A 16,589-nucleotide genomic window follows, 5' to 3' on the forward strand; every position below is an offset into this window, starting at 1 on the left:
CCCTGGCTGTCCTGGAACTCACTCTGTAGACCAGGCTAGCCTCGAACTCAGAAATCCGCCTGCCTCTGCCTCCCGAGTGCTGGGATTACAGGCGTGTGCCACCACGCCCTGCCTCCACGTGGGAAATTTTTAGGACAGAAGAGATCCAGCCCCACTCTTGGTATACTAACACACCATTTGAGAACAGGCTCTTGGTGCATCCCTTTGGCTCACTTTGATGGCAGTGCATGCTCTGAGGTTTATGTTGCATGGTCTACTGCTTACCAGATCCTTGCTCAGGCGCCTTTCCCCAGTGTGTATCAAGCAGTCTGGGGCTCTGCCCTTATCACTAAAATTGCCTGGCTTTTAAAAAACTTCAGTACCTCATATGGGGTGTTAGGGTAGGGGAAACAAGCGCACAGCTTTCTGAGTTTGTTTGTTTTGTGTGTGTGTGTGTGTGTGTGTGTGTATTTAAATGATACTCTTATCTTAAACGATATTTTGGAAAACGTTTTTTAAATGGACAGAAATGAAGGCTAGGAAGAAAGTCTAAAAAAAGAATGTTTCATTTGGGGACATTCCCTTCGACAGACCCTACTTGAGACATTTTCTGTCATCACCCCTCAGGCTTCCAGGCTCTATCAAGCCAGCATGCTTCCTTCCGCACAGGTGGACAGGGGTGAGAAATGGGCAGCTGCTTGATAGATAAGGAGGAGGCAGAGACACTTTAACTCTTGCAAAGAACTCAAATTACTTGATTGTTCTTGTCTATAGTCTTATGCTTAATCCTTATTTTAGCTTTTTAGCCATTCGGTATTGGGTTTCAATTAATTTTATTTGTCCGATTTTTACATTATTAGAATATGTTTTATTATATCAGTAGCTGAGATAGATTGTTTTATCTTTATTTTAGAATTCTTGAATTCTGTTTGGGCTTGTATAATTCTGAAAGGAAGCTTTCCCATCAGGTGTGGTAACAAGGTTTTTTTGTTTTTTGTTTTTGTTTTTATTGATTGAGGAATGTGAGGCAGAAGGTAGGGTTCTGTATACTGGGATGAGTCGGATGGTGATGCGGTGTTGCTGGTATCCTGTAACCTTCCTCGTCTAGTGTATGTCGATAGTCTATGGGACAGTGCATGCTGTAGTGATAGCCTGTTGTTGCTGTGGTTGTTACAGTGGATGTCACTCACTGGTACTATGCAGGGGTCAAGGATTCAGATTCTTTGTCTTTTTTACTACTAGTTCTTCTTTTTATTTTCTCCTTAAATCTATATAAAGATAATAGTACCTAAGTAATGTAGATTTTTCAGTTTAGATGAATCTTTTCTGTACCTTAATGGACTCAAACAACCTCTTCCCAAGCCTGCTAGATATAACCCCCTTCCAAACACAGAGGGAAAGCAAAAACATTTTTTTTCTCCCATTTATCTGGAAATTGCCTATCATGGAAGTCAGGGTGTTATTCATCAAATAAGTGTTTGGGAGTTAGGGTGTTAAAAGGCCATTCATTGCTTTTAACTACTGATGTTGCTCTGTAATTACGGACAGACTCCTCCTTGTGGGTGTTCTGCCTATCGTACTAACCTTAGATGATGCTTTAGTGCTAGGCATTCATCCAGTCAGGTACAATCAAGTTAACAGATGTCTGTGATAGGAAGTGTGGTTTGTGAGGCTGAGGAGATGGCTCAGTGTTTAAGAAGAGCATGGTGTTTTGGCAGACAGCCTGAGTCTGGTTCCCAGCACCATGCCATGTGGCTTACCACTGCCTTTACCTCCAGCTCCAGTGGATCAGGTCCCCTTCTGACCTCCCAGGGCACTGCACTTCACTCATGTGCATATACCACGAGTGCACACACAAACATACCTACCTACTTAAGATTAAAAATCAACTACGAAATGGGAATTAAACGTTTAAGGCTTCTGTTCCAAGAAGATCTGTGATTGTGGGGCATTATTAGTACAAAGCCTCCCTTAAAAGAAACAGAAAGCCGGGCGTTGGTGGCGCACGCCTTTAATCCCAGCACTCGGGAGGCAGAGGCAGGCGGATTTCTGAGTTCGAGGCCAGCCTGGTCTACAAAGTGAGTTCCAGGACAGCCAGGGCTATACTGAGAAACCCTGTCTCGAAAAACCAAAAAAAAAAAAAAAAAAAAAAAAAAAGAAACAGAAAATTCTGCCCTTGATCTCATGTTTTATCATCGAAATGAAAGTGTGCCCAAAACAATGTATGAAGTTGCCTTCATACTGTTTGTTTAAGACATACTGAAACAACTGGGCAGTGGTGGCACGTACCTTTAATCCTAACACTTGTGGGCCAGAGGCAGGCCCACAAGATCTGAGTTCAAGGTCAGCTTGATCTATAGAGCTATTTCTAGGACAGTCAGGACTACACCAAGAAACCTTGTCTCAAAAAAAACTAAATTTACTTATTTATTTGTAGTAGATTTAGTGTTTAGATTTGTGTTGCATCCCCCTTTATGCATATTCAGATATTGTTAATCTGATTATCTTTCAGGCTCCTAGCTTTAAAGGAGACAACCTGTAGTTCCCATAATCTTGATTCAGCAATCCTTTCTCATTTGCATATAGTTGAACTGGTTACTAATCATTTACATTAGTTAGATGGTAATAAAAAGGAAAACATGCATGATTAATAGTTCTCTTGGGTTTACTTTTGGATATTTCATTTATGGAGGTGTGAGTGAGAAGGTGCACGTTTGAGGCAGAAGAGTGCATCGGATCTACTCAAATTCCAGGTCCAGGTGCTTGTGAGCTGCCTGGCATTGGTGCCAAAGGGTGAACTCTGGTCCTCTGCAAGAGCATCAAGCTCTCTTAAACCCTGAGCCACCTGCCAGCCTCTCAAGAATTTAGTGACATGCAAATCACCTAACTTGTAAATGTCTGGCATGGTGACTTATGCCTTTAATCTAGCATTCCAGAGACAGAGGCAGATTGAGCTCTGAGTTAGAGGAACTCCTGGTCAATGTAGTAGATTCCAGGCCAGTGAGAATAAAAAAGGAGAGCCTGTCTAAACAATAGTAATAGTAAAAAGTAAAAAATAGTAAAAGAGAATAGTAAATGAAAATAATTTTTAAAAAGATCATAGTAAAAAAAAATAAACAAACTGGATTTTATTGAGCAGAGTCTATTGAAATTATCACCTGTACTATTTTTGCCTTAGTTACCACAGTATTTTGCATAATTTTAATAATTAACACACTCAATGCAGAACCTGTGCTGTAACTAGTTTGTGGGTCTGGCTATAACAACTGCATCATCTCTTACCATACTTTTGTGATGCTGGGGCTTGGACCTAGGACCATGCTGGGTAAATAACCTATACCCTTAGCTCATTTTCTTGATAATGCCCCTTGTAACACAAACATTTCATGTCTTTTTTGTCATTTATGGGTATGAGAGAGAGAGAGAGCGAGAGCGCGAACACAAACACACACACACACATGCATGCACATGCTGAATCAGTCTGGCAATTATAAGATCAACTGATCCTACTTGGTCATGGTCTGTAGAATTTGGTTGGTAGAGTTTGGTTGGTACCGTATTACTGATTCTTAGTTACTTTTCTATTGCTGTGAAGTTGACCATGGCAGCTTATAAAGAAAGCCTTGGGGGCTTGCTCACAGTTTAAGAGGATGAGTTCCTGACCATCATGGTGTGGAACATGGCAGGCAGGTAAGTTGAAGTATTAGGTGAGAGCTTGCATGTTAAGAACCACAGAGGGAGGGAGGAAAAGAGGGAGAGGGTCCACCCAGTACGAACCAAGCATTGAAATACACGAGCCTATGGAGGCCATTCTCACCCAGACCACCACACTGATGAACACACATCTTTTACTTTTAACCTTTATCTAGTTGCTTTAAATCTGTCATTTGATAGAGTTGGATTAAAAATAATTTGGACATTGAGTCTCTTTTGTTGTTACTGATTGTTTGAGATAGAATCTTGGTATCCAGAGCTAGCCATATATTAGCTGTGTAGCTCAAGCTTGGGTAATTTACAGGAGTCCTCCTGCCTCGGCCTCTCAGGTGTTGGGATTATAGATCTGTCTGATCACGTCTAGCTGATAACATGTAACTGTAGCGTTTAGAGTCACTTAGTGTTGGTTGTGGTAGATGATATGAAGTCATGAGTTCTTGTACATTTTGACCAGCAGTGTACTTACTGTATATGCAACTGTGGTCTTTAAGATTGCAGTGGGTCAGAAAAGCTCTTTTATCTCAAGGACTCTTTTTTTTTTTTCCCCGAGACAGGGTTTCTCTGTGTAGTCCTGGCTGTCCTGGAACTCACTCTGTAGACCAGGCTGGCTCTGAACTCAGAAATCCGCCTGCCTCTGCCTCCCGAGTGCTGGGATTAAAGGCGTGTGCCACCACGCCAGGCTAGTCAAGGACTCTTAAAGTGGTACCAGTGCTTGTACTTTGGATCTCTCACTGCTATGAGATATAGTGCTGCCAGTCATACAGTAGAGATCACAGTATATAATATTGCATGGAAAGATGTTTTGGTTATTGTACATACTGTTGCTATGAGCACTTGTTTATAGATGCTTGTCTGAACACTTGTGTTTAGGTTGAATATGTATCTAGGAATGAACTTAATAGGTTATAATGATAATTCTTAAAGTCTTCAATTATTTTCTAAGCACCTGCCCATCATCAGTAATATATAAGAACTCCAGGTTTTTTATATTTATTTTTATTAGATATTTTCTTTATATACATTTCAAATGCTATCCCAAAAGTTCCCTATACCCTCCCTCCGCCCTGTTCCCTTACCCATCTTCTCCGCTTCTTGGCCCTGGCATTCCCCTGTACTGGGACATATAAAGTTTGCAATACCAAGGGGCCTCTCTTCCCGACTAGGCCATCTTCTGCTACATATGCAGCTAGAGACACGAGCTCTGGGGGTACTGGTTAGTTCATATTGTTGTTCCACCTATAGGGTTGCAGCTCCTTGGGTGCTTTCTCTAGCTTCTCCATTGGGGGCCCTGTGTTCCATCTTATAGATGACTGAGCATCCACTTCTGTATTTGCCAGGCACTGGCAGAGCCTCATACAAGACAGAGCTCCAGTTTTTTAATATCCTTGCCAACAACCCTCCTTCCTTCTCTTTCTCTTAAATAGCCAGCTTAGTGGTTGTAGTGGTGGCAGTGGAGTTTGGTTGGGTAATTGTGTTTTTATTTGAGACAGGGTGTATATAGCTCAGGATGCCTTGGGCCTGCCGGTAATCTTGCCTCAGCTTCCCAAATGCCGGATTGCATGCTCAGGGGCCACTATAGACTAGATTGTCATTTGGTAGTTGCTTCATGTACTGTACACCATTTTAGATATTTGGACACAAGTCTCTCAGAGTGTTTTGCCCAGTTCTCACTAGGCTGTCTTTTTATTGTCAAGTTGTAAACATTAATATAATTGGGATAACATAGTTAGATGTATGATTTGTAGATATTTTCTCCCATTCTGTAGGCTTACTTTAACAAGGTCTTTTTCACAGATTGAAGTTTGATCGAGTTCTGTTTGCTTTTTCTTTGTTGTACGTTTGAGGTTATAACTAAGAATGTATTTTGGAGACCAAGGTCATTGAGAGTTACACCCATGTTGTTCATTTGAGTTTTATTGCTCTAGTTTTGCACTTAGTTCCATTTTTAATTAATTTTTGTGGCTGGTGTTTTGTAGGTGTTTGTCATATTCTTGTGTGTGTGGGTGTCTCTCGGTACTGGTGCTGCCTGTAGAGGGGATTGTGCCCAGTTGAATGCCGTTGTTGCCAGTGTCACATCAGGATCAGTAGATGCTCTGTATCTGGATTTTATTTCTGGGCTTCTCACTTTATTCCTTTGGTGTCTCTTACTACAGTAGTATGACTTCTCTTTCTTTTTTAAGATGTTATTTTGTGTATGAGTGCTTTGCCTGTGTGTCTGTTCACCACATGCATGCCTGGTGCCTAAGGAGGTGAAGTGATGAATCTTCATGTGGGTGCTGGGAATCAAACCTGGGTCCTTTGCAAGAACAACCCATGCTTTTAACCAGTGAGTCAACTGTAGCTCATGACTCTCCTCAAATGAAAAGTGTCACACATGTGTAAAAGTGGAAGACTTGAGACCAAATCTACCTTGAATCTGATGCTCATTCATACATGACTTTGTGTTGTCTCAGTTCTGCCACTTTTTCCCTTTCATTATTTGACAGCCTTAACCTTTTCATAATATTATAATATTTCAAGAATTTACACAGTCAATTGTAAGAAACATTTATATATTAACTGTAAATTTCATTTTTTAATGTGTTTGAGGTTGAACCTGAAGCCCTGTGCATGTCAGGCAAGTGTTCAGCCACCAAGCTACATCATTTATAGCATTTAACTGTAAATTTTAATATGAAGCATTTCCACCTATGTGGAGAATGCACATATGCTAGAGTCTTGGTAGTGGCACATAAACAAAGTCTCACTGTATTTTTTAACTAGCCTTTCAACTTAGTGCTTTAGAATGCAGTTTGGAAGTTTTGCCATATGCAGAGGTAAAGTAATTATAGTAGCAGTCAGGCTTGTTTGTTTGTTTTGTTTTTCAAGACAGGATTTGTTTCTAATGCCTTGGCTGTCATGAGTAGATCAGGCTGGCCTTGAACTCACAGATCGGTCACATGCCTCTGCCTCCCAAGTGCTAGAATTAAAGTCATATGGCACCATTCCCAGCCTTAGACGGATTTTTACTAAACTGCTCTGTGTTGACACTGGCGAGCAACTTGCCTAGTGTTTTAAAGTTGTGGTTGCCATTCCTGAGCAGGGTTCTTCTTGACTGGCGGTGCCTCTTAGGAATGCACAGAATCCCTTGGTGCTTGCTGCTGTAGAAGGCTGGGATGGTCCCAGGGTGGAAAGACAGAAGCTCTTGTTCCTGTTTTATTTCCCTTCCCTCCCCTTCTAACCCCTTTTCTCATCCCCATCTGTCCCTCTCCCTTTTTTTTCTTTACAAAAGTTAGTCTCTGTTACAATATTTCATTTATCTGTCGATGGCAACAGATGTATGGCAGGGGATATAGCCCGCTGAAGAGGGATAGATGTAGGTCACCTGAATCTTGACCATAGGAACAACTGAGGCTTTCCAGGTCACTTTGCTGCACCAGGCATCGTGCTGAGGAACCCTTTTCTTGAAGCCTTCACCTTTCTTTATTCGGCTCCCAGAATTTTTCTTTCTTTCTTTCTTTCTTTTCCTTCTGTTTTTTTGAGACAGGGTTTCTGTGTGTAGCCCTGGCTGTCCTGGCACTCACTGTTAGACCAGGCAGAACTTAACAGAGATTCTCCTGCCCCTGTCTTCCAAATACTGGAATTAAGGATAAGTGCCACCAATTCTCCCTCCCTCCTCCTCTCCCTCCCTCCCTCCCCTCTCCCTCCTTCCTCCTTTCTTCCTTTCCCCTTCCTTCCCCCACTTCTCCCATGTAAAGGCCAGGCTTGGTACCTGTTGCTTCTTCTCCATACTTTGCCCTAAAACTGAGAAAATGGGTGGAAGAAGGGGAACCTATTTTATTATGGCAGATCAGTGTATATGCATAGACACTGGGAGCTTCTGCTGAGCATGAGACACTCAACCCTGCTTTCAAACTTGATTTTGAAATGCAACTAGTAATTAAATTTTACCATCATGACAGTACTAGATTGGAAAAACAGGAGCCTGCTGTGTTCCTACCTCTCTTGAGTGCTAAGGGATAATAGTAATGTTTAAGGTTTTCAGTTGCTATAAAACTACCAATAATTCTGTACACAACTAGTCAGGCCTGCATAATTATGGTAGTGTTTGATAAGTTAGTTTTTCAGAAATAACCTCTCATGAAAATAATTATCAGCATTAAACTTTTTACTTTTTTGTTTGTTTTGTCCTATTCGGGTTTTTATTTGTTTGTTTATTTATTTATGTTTTATTGAGACCGGGATTCTCTGTGTAACAATTCTGGCTGTCCTAGAACTCATATTATAAACTAGGCTGGACTCAGACTCACAGAAATCTTCCTGCCTCTACCTCTCAGGTACTGGGATTAAAGGTGTGTGCCACTACCAGTTATGTGGCAGTAAACAGTAAATTAGGTGGTGGTAATTCTTTAAGCACCAGATTCATTGAAGCAGACTACAGAGACACTGAGTTTACTTTTAAGTGAGCACTTAAAAAACAGGTGGGCAGTTATTTCATGGCATAAGAGGCATCTCTTATTTATTATTATTTTTTTCTTTTACTGACGAAGTCTTACTATGTTGCCTAGGCCAGAACATCATCTAGGGATCAAGTGTTTTCCTGCCTCAACCTTCTGAGTATCTGGGGCTACAGGTGTGTGTCATCATATCCAGGCTCCTACTGCTGATCAGATGCTAATATGGACTGTACGGGTGCCCACGCACATGTGACATACACTCACAGATAAACATACACACAAGTAAAAATTTTAAGAATTAAAACAGTAAATATTAGTTTGTGTTTGTAGAGGGAATAAGGATACTTTGTGTTTGTTGTACTGTGCATTGTCATGGTGATGGGGTTTCCGGTTTCTATAAAGGTGTTACTGCACCGTAAGGACGTTGTTAAGTTGCGATGAAGGGGTGGGGCTGATTTTGTATATGTTTGTTGTGCATACACGTAGCTCTTAGTTAACTGAGGGGCTATATATAGTACTGGAGATAGATCTTTTAACAGCGGAGCTGGGAATAAGAGCTGTTGGGATTGGTAGAGGAGCAGTGGGACCTAGTGGGGAGCTGTGAGTTCTGGACTTTTTGTTCAGGTCTGAGGTAGGGCTGGAAATCAGGAGTAAGGAGAAGCCGGAGAAGGGAGATGCCAACAGGGAGGGACAGGTGTTCCAGTTTTGATACTGGAGCTGCTGAGTAAAGAGTAGGCTTTCTCTTCCTGCCTTTCCTCTTTTGAGTGTTGTTGAAAGTGTTCGAGGAAAGAGAAACACAGCAAGGTAGGATTAAAAAAAAGGCAGCAACAGGCTTTAGTCTGGCCTTCCCTTTCCTTGGCACTTTGGGATTTTAGACAGTGGTGGGTAGATGAAGGAGTGTTTGGATTTTGATTCCTTCTATAAACATACTTGACATTTCTTCAGGTTAGGAGTAGAAAGAAATATAGGAATGTCCCAGTTATTACTGTGTTACTGTAAAACAAGACTTTCATGGGGAGGCACATGTCTCTTCACCTCAAATACAGAGATCATGAAAGACCAAAATACAGATACCAAGTCCAACTTGGTGAAACAGTGAATTGTATTGGGTTACGTATAGGAGCCCACCTCAGCATGAGTGACAGCTCATAAAAGGGGGGAACCTGGAGCATACTTCACAGCCTGCAGACAGCTCAGTGGGTTGGAGAGTGTCCTTTCCAGGTGACTCAGTTAGTCTAAACTTCAGGCAGCTTGGCTGTTGTCTGCTTCTTCCAGCCATCTGGTCTGGTCTCACAGTCTGCTTTGCAGTTTGGCTAGTCTGTGAGTGACTCTAGGCCCTTCTTTATTGCTTACTGATGGTGGAGGTGAGTGTCGGGAGTCTGGTCAGTTTCAGGGACTTCTTGAAGCTATTTGAGTTGTTTATTTTGTGCTTCCTTAAATGATGGAATGTTTTATTCTCAGAGGAAATTGGTATACCACATCTGTCCTAACAAATCCTCTCAAACTTAAAGGGCTTAATGACAGTTATCATTTTTTTGTAGTCCTGGGCATTAATTATGCTTAGATGAGTTTTCTGGCTGACTTTTTCTGTGATTATACAGTCATGGTGGCTGTAATGGAGCCCTCCTTAAGCTTACTTTATGAAAAATTTAACCTCCTCTGGTGGTTGATAATGGCTCTTCTTTGGAACCTCCTCTGGACTTGCCATTGGAACCTGAACTTGACCTCTTGGTGTGACTTGAGCATCACACTACCTGGCAGAGAGCAAAGAGACAGAAAGGAGAAACTGTGGCTTTAAGGCCTTGGCCTGGAAACTTTTACATTACTTCTGTCATGTTCTATTGATAAGCAGTCACTAAACTTTTACCTCAGAGCATGGCTCAGTTACTCTTCTATTGCTGCAGAGAGACAGTATGACCAAGGCACCTTTTATAAAGAAAGCGTACTTGTGGGCTTGCTTATAGTTCCAGAGGGTTAATCCATTATCATCATGGTGGGAGGCAGACAAATACAGTGCTGGAGCGGGAGATTCATATCCTGACCCACAGGCAGCAGGGGGAAGGAGAGAGTGGGACACACAGACACACAGATACACACTAGACCGTGCATGGGCTTTTGAAACCTGAAAGTCAGTTCACAGTGACACACACACACCTCTTTCAACAAGGCCACATTTCCTAATCTTTACCAAATAGTTCGTCTAACTGGGGCCTATGCATTCAAATACTTGAGCGTATAGGGGTCCTTCTCATTCAAACCACCACAGAGCATCAGAGAAATTTTAAGCATTGTTGTTACTTGGGTTTTTGGGTTTTGGTGTGTGGGGGGGTGTTTTTTGGTGTTTGTTTGTTTGTTTGTTTTGGAGGCAGAGTCTTGTTGCTTACTTTGGTTTTGAACTCATGATTCCAGGCCAGCCAGGGAGACCTTGTTTCCTTAAAAGGGAAGATTTTATACTGGTCTCTAAATGCATATATATCTTAATTGCAATATTTTTATATTGTTGCTGCTAGTATTTTTGATTATTAGTAATAATTCCTATGGAGATCTACAATGAAAAGGAACATGTGGTGCAAGGAGAAATACCAATGCTGAGTGCATACTTAAACACACATTATTAGGAAATATGTCTTGGGGCTGGAGAGATGGCTCAGTGGTGAAGAACACTGGCTACTCTTCCAGAAGATCCAGCCAGATTCAATTTCCCATCATCCACTTGACAGCTCACACTTATCTGTAACTGCAGTTCCAGGGCTTCTGACATCCTCGCACAGACATCCATTGAGGCAATGGACATGAGATAAGAATAAATTATATATTTAATATAAAAGATGTCAAAAATAAATAAATAAAAGATGTCTTAAAGTGGCACACGCCTTTAATCCCAGCACTTGGGAGGTAGAGGCAGGTAGATTTCTGAGTTCGAGGCCAGCCTGGTCTACAAAGTGAGTTCCAGGACAGCCAGGGCTATACAGAGAAACCCTGTCTCGAAAAACAAAAAACAAAAACAAAAATTGTCCATAGTAACATAATTTTAACTACACACTACATTGTTAATGTAAAAGATTAGGTATTGTCATAAGTTTAAAAATGGACAAATGATTTTTAGGCATATGTAATTTTAGTTTTAACTGTTTTAAATTGTTAAGTATGTTCTCTAACTTGATCCTTTATGGTTTTTATAATCTGGAAATTGAGCACACACATTTTTTGAGGTGCAAGTAATATAAAATGTGCAAATTTCAAGTGTACAATCAATGGGCTAGGTCATGTCCCTGTGAGTAAGTAGACCATTTGCTTAGGACCTTTGGTAAGTGATCTTCTCCCTACAGAAGGCTTTGTCGAGGAGTCGCTGTGGTTAAGTTCTAGGAATCAAACCTGGAGGCTCACACAGGCTGGCAAGCGAGCTTATCGATGAGCTGCACCCGTGCCTAGTTCTGTCATGCTTTCCCTTTCTAGAGATGGGGTGTGGTACTTGGAGGAGTGATGCTTGTAGGCTGCATTTCCTGACTGGGTTTTCTTTAGTGCAGTGACTGAGAGTCCTCTGTACTGGTGCATGCATCAGCATTCTTGCCCCCTTTAGTTGTGGAATACTCTGCTGGGTGGGTCTTGGCTGTTTTGAAACTATCTTACAGGTGTTCCAAGTTTGTAGCTTTTCATGATTATGAATAAAATTGCTCTAAACATTTGCATACAAGTCTTTGTGTGGACACATACTACTCTGGTGAATGCTTAGGAGTAAACTTGCTGGGTCATGTGGTTAGAGGTAAGGGAGTGGGTGGGAGGGGGAGGGGTGGTATGTGGGAGAGGGAGAGGGTGCTTGCTTGCATGTAGCTTTAAGAGGATTTCAAACTGTCTCTTCCCAATTTGACTATGCCACTTCTGCTTTGCCTATGGGGGCCAGTGTCTGCTCCTGTCCTCTCAGTGCTTTTTTCCTGGTCCTTATTTTCTTACTCTAGAAGATGGGCAGTGGTGACGATGCCTCGATGTAGCTTATATTTTATTCTGTAATACTGACCATCTTGTCATATGTTTATTGGGCATTTTTGCATCTTAAAGGCTTGTAGGAAGCTTAAGTATTATAGGGCAATCCTTCATGTGTTTATATTGCAAATATTTCTTTAGACTTTAATTTTGTTAATAGTATTAATTTATCCTGTCTAAAGAATTGATCTTTTGTTTGGGGATTGTTACAGAGTCATGTGCACTTGTAAGAAATTATAGAACTCAGTGTCTATTTCCTAGTTTGTTGTGATAATCCTAAAGCTGTGTCTTGATGGCACGACTCACATGTTGGAACTGATAAAAGCCACTGGTCATAGTCATGTGCTTTGTTTCATTTACACTCTTGTGTATGTTTACTGTGGTATATATTACCATCATTCATGTCTGTAGATTTGTGTAGCCATTACCACAGTTAAGATTCGGAACATCAGGGCTGGGACTGGTTATATTCTGTGTGTTACAGCAACAGCTCCCCCTGCATACCCCACGTGTGCCTGTTCACATCCTCTGGTGACCGGTGTAGTTCCCTACACTCTCACTAGCATTGTTACCATGTTGGGAATGTGGCGTTGTGATGGTGTACACTGTGGCATTCTGATTGGTGTCCAGTGGGAAGCTCCCATTTCCCCATGACTAACATGGAGTGTCTTTAATTGTAATCCTCTTCATTTGGCTGTTTTTCAAATTGGACTATTGGGTATTTTGCAGTTGGGTTTTGAATGTTTTAGAACACATTCTGGAATTAGCTTTTTTTCAGATAAGCACTTCTCAATCTCCTGCCCCGACTCTGGAGCTTGTTTTCCTCAGGTCTCACGTCTATGGTCTTTCCAACTCCAAGAGTTCTTCATTTTGATGAGTTTCAGTTTATTTCCTCTCTTTTCCCAGAGGTTCTGTTTTTTAAATCACAGAGTGCCTCATACAGAGTCTATAATCTTTTGTTTGAGGACGCTCATTTGCACCATCTCATTTGTGGGAAGGTTGGCTTCCTTGTCAATGCCTTTGTCCTTTGTCCAAGGAGGATGAGCACACTTGTGTGAGGCTACCTTCATGGAGGCTGGTTTTGGTTTTCCTTCTGTTCCAGGCATTTGTATTTTATCAGAATTCCAGTATAGTTTTGTGTATTTTTGTCAGCTACATTATAAGCCTTGGAATTTGGCAAAATGGTGCTCCCCACCTTATTTTCTCACAAAAAAGGAAAAACATTCTCTTAATTATTCTAAGTGTTTTGCCTTCTCATATAAATTTTATAACTTTCTGTACTATCCATGTCTTAAAAATCTTTCCTGGGTTTTCATTAAGCCTGTGTATAATATTGGAGAGAATTTTCTTAAGTGGAAAAACCAAAAAGGTAGTCTTCTATCAATAGATGTGATTCCTCTATCTTTGTATTTCTTTCATCAACATTTTATGGTTTTTGTGTTTTGTTTGTTTGTTTGTTTTTTGAAACAGAGGTTCTCTGTGTTGTAGCCCTGGCTGTCCTGGAACTCCATATGTAGACCAGGCTGGCCTTGAAACTCAGAAATCCGCCTGCCTCTGCCTCCCAAGTGCTGGGATTAAAGGCGTTCGCCACCACTGCCCTGCTATTTTATGGTTTTTAACATACAATTTATGTGCATGTTTTATTAAATTTTAATATTTGCCTTGGAGTAGATTTAAATGACATGATGGCTTTCCTTTCTTCAGGTGAATTTTTTAAAAATAACTTTCAGGGAGCTGTCTACATGGCTCAGGAGTGGGTGTGTGCTGCTCTTCCAGAGGCCCTAAGCTCAGTTCCCAGCACACATTCTGAATATCTCATAAATACCTATTAGCCCCAAGGGATCCAGCCCCTTTTTTGGTCTCTATATGCATCTACATACATATGTACATACCTGCACACAGAGATACAGATATATACATGTGCAAAATCTTTGTCTATCCAATCCTGATTTTCCCTGTGCAGTAGTTACTTTTCTATGCTGTTGATAAATAACATGACCATGGTAGCTTATAAAAGAAAACATTGACTGGGACTTACAGTGGCAGAGGGTTAAAGAGTGAAGCAAAATCATGACATCAGGAACAGTCACTCTCTGAACTCAGAGTGGTGCAAATTGAAGCCTCAAGCCTGCACCCACTGACACACCTCCAGTAAAGCCTAATCTTCCCCAAACAGTTCTTCTAACTGCAGACCAGTATTCAAAGGTGTGAGCCTATGGGGGCCAATCTCATTCAAACCACCACACCTTATTAACATATCAGCACGATGATGCACTTGGTACAATTAAGAAACTGGTATGAATTAACTGTAATGCTGAGTTTGTTTAGATTTCTTTTGTTTTTACTGACTGTTAAATAAGTACCACATGTTTTGTGGTAAATTTTTCTTTAGCCTCATTTTATCTTTGCACACCCACAGTATTAGGAGTGGGAATTGATGTTCTACCCCCAGATATGGAGTTTTATTTGGCTTTTGTTTCTTCCTCATTCATCCATTTGCTTATCTCAGCATGAACTAGTTAGTGGCTGTTATTTTATTACTTTGTCTTATAAGTCAGATTTCTTTACTGTTTTGTAGTCCTGCGGATCAAATCTAATGTCTTACGTGTGTAGGCAGAAAGATTGTGCTAGCAGCCACTGAGCTATTCCACCATCCCTTGACTTATAATTTAATACTGTGTTTAATTAGTTGCTCTAGTTAACTACTTTGCTGTTTTCAGTAGTGGTTGGAGCTCCTTGAGTTGTTCATGTTCGGATGTGTCACATACCTAGCATTGTGTGTGCACGTGCTGACTTTCTTCAGTCTTGTTTAATCCGATTCTTACTTTCTGGCATTACAAGATGCTTCAGGCTTGTCTGTCTCTTACATCACCTTTGTGTTTTCATCAGCGTCTGACACTCAAGTTACTTGGATTTTAGCCTTTGGAATAGATGTAGAACACCATCTCCTTCCTTGTCTTAATTCGATTTTTCTTTTACTGAGCTTTGTTTTCATTTATATTGTTTGCAACTTGTTTGCCTTTTGGCAATATAACTGTTCATATCTTCTACCCATATTTAGTTGAGTGCACTTAGGAGTTCTGTATTTTAGATACAAGTGTTTAATAGCATATTATTTTGTAAATATCGTTCCCACTTTGTTTTGTGTTTTCATCTTTTTAACAGTGTCTTCTTCAGAAGTGTTTCATTTTAATACAGCTTTATTTCTCTTTCATGACTTGTGCCTTTTGGGTTTTGTCTAAAACCTCATCACCAAGCTTCAATGTCACAAACTTTGTATTTTGAAGTTTTGTTTTCATCATTATCTGTACCATCCATCCTCCTTGCCGAGTTACTGTCTTTCCCTTCTGGGTTGCTTGTTTCCAAGCTGCTTTACCAGGAAGTTTTCCACTCCTCACTTCCCCAGGATAGATGTGGTGTGCTTAAACTGTTCAGAGCCACATGAAAGTATCAAGTATTTTAATTCTCTTCAACTTTTCATGAAAGTACTAAGTTCCTTTATGTCTAGATTTACAGTTCCTATCCTCTAGTAAGTTTCTTGAAATTAAATTTGGTATTTGTCAGTATTTAATTAAACAGTCTTTTTATTGTAAGGAAGCAGTTAGTATATTTTTTTTTTTAGAAGTGCTTACCAGATTAAACAATATCCAAAGTGTTCCTCTGTTCCATAAAGCTTTTGAAGTCTCTTTTAAAATATAATTTTATTGTATGTATATAGTTGTGCCTGGATGTATGTCTGTACAACCCATGTGTGCCTAGTGTTGGAGGAGGCCAGAAAAGGGCATTGGTTCCTTTGGAGTGGAGTGACAGATGCTTGTGAACCACCAGGTCATCTGCAAGAGCAGCAAGGGCTCACTGCTGAGCCGTCCCTCCAGCCTGTAGAGGGATTGCTTATGAACATCTCCTGTTAAAAAAAAAAGCTTACGGCCAACAAGCTGACGCAAAAAAAATTGGAGATGGGACACCCGGCAGGGATAGAAAGAATTCTGGGAAATAGAGATGTGGGAGATTGATCCCGAAATGCTGAGAGGATGAGCCAGGTTAAAATGAAGGGGGAATAAGTTGAGAGCGAGTCAGAGAGCAAGCCGAAGTTTATGGTCTAGGTGTTTACTAAGAAATAGTCAGTCTGAAGTCATTATTCTGGGAATTAAGTTGATGGAGGGAAACTTGATTATTTTTTACATCAGCCCCCATCTTTTGACGTCTTAATGTGTCATTTAACATACTTTTTGTGCATGTACATTTCAGAATGACTGACCTTGGCTTTCTGTAGATTTTAACTTGACTGGAACTTTGGTTTCTCCAGCTAATATAGGGAGACATTGTAGACTGGAATCAGACATGTGAAAGATTGCAAATAGGTTTGGTTCTAAATTTTGGAGTGTGTGTGTGTGCGCATGTGTGTGTGTATGTGTGTGCTTACCTCACACATACTTACCTCATGTAAATTGTATAGTTATGCTTTCAACAAGGTATTCA

General features: G+C 40.7%; 1 protein-coding gene across 1 annotated transcript in view; it reads left to right on the forward strand.

Annotated features, from left to right (window-relative positions):
• The window catches only part of Eif5b (eukaryotic translation initiation factor 5B), a 57,078-nt gene that overhangs the window by 2,388 nt on the left and 38,101 nt on the right, over positions 1–16,589 (forward strand). The window lies entirely within an intron of this gene.

This window comes from Mus caroli, unplaced genomic scaffold (assembly GCF_978045245.1).
Source record: "Mus caroli unplaced genomic scaffold, Mus_caroli_1 scaffold_1, whole genome shotgun sequence".
In the NCBI taxonomy this organism is placed as follows: domain Eukaryota; kingdom Metazoa; phylum Chordata; class Mammalia; order Rodentia; family Muridae; genus Mus; species Mus caroli.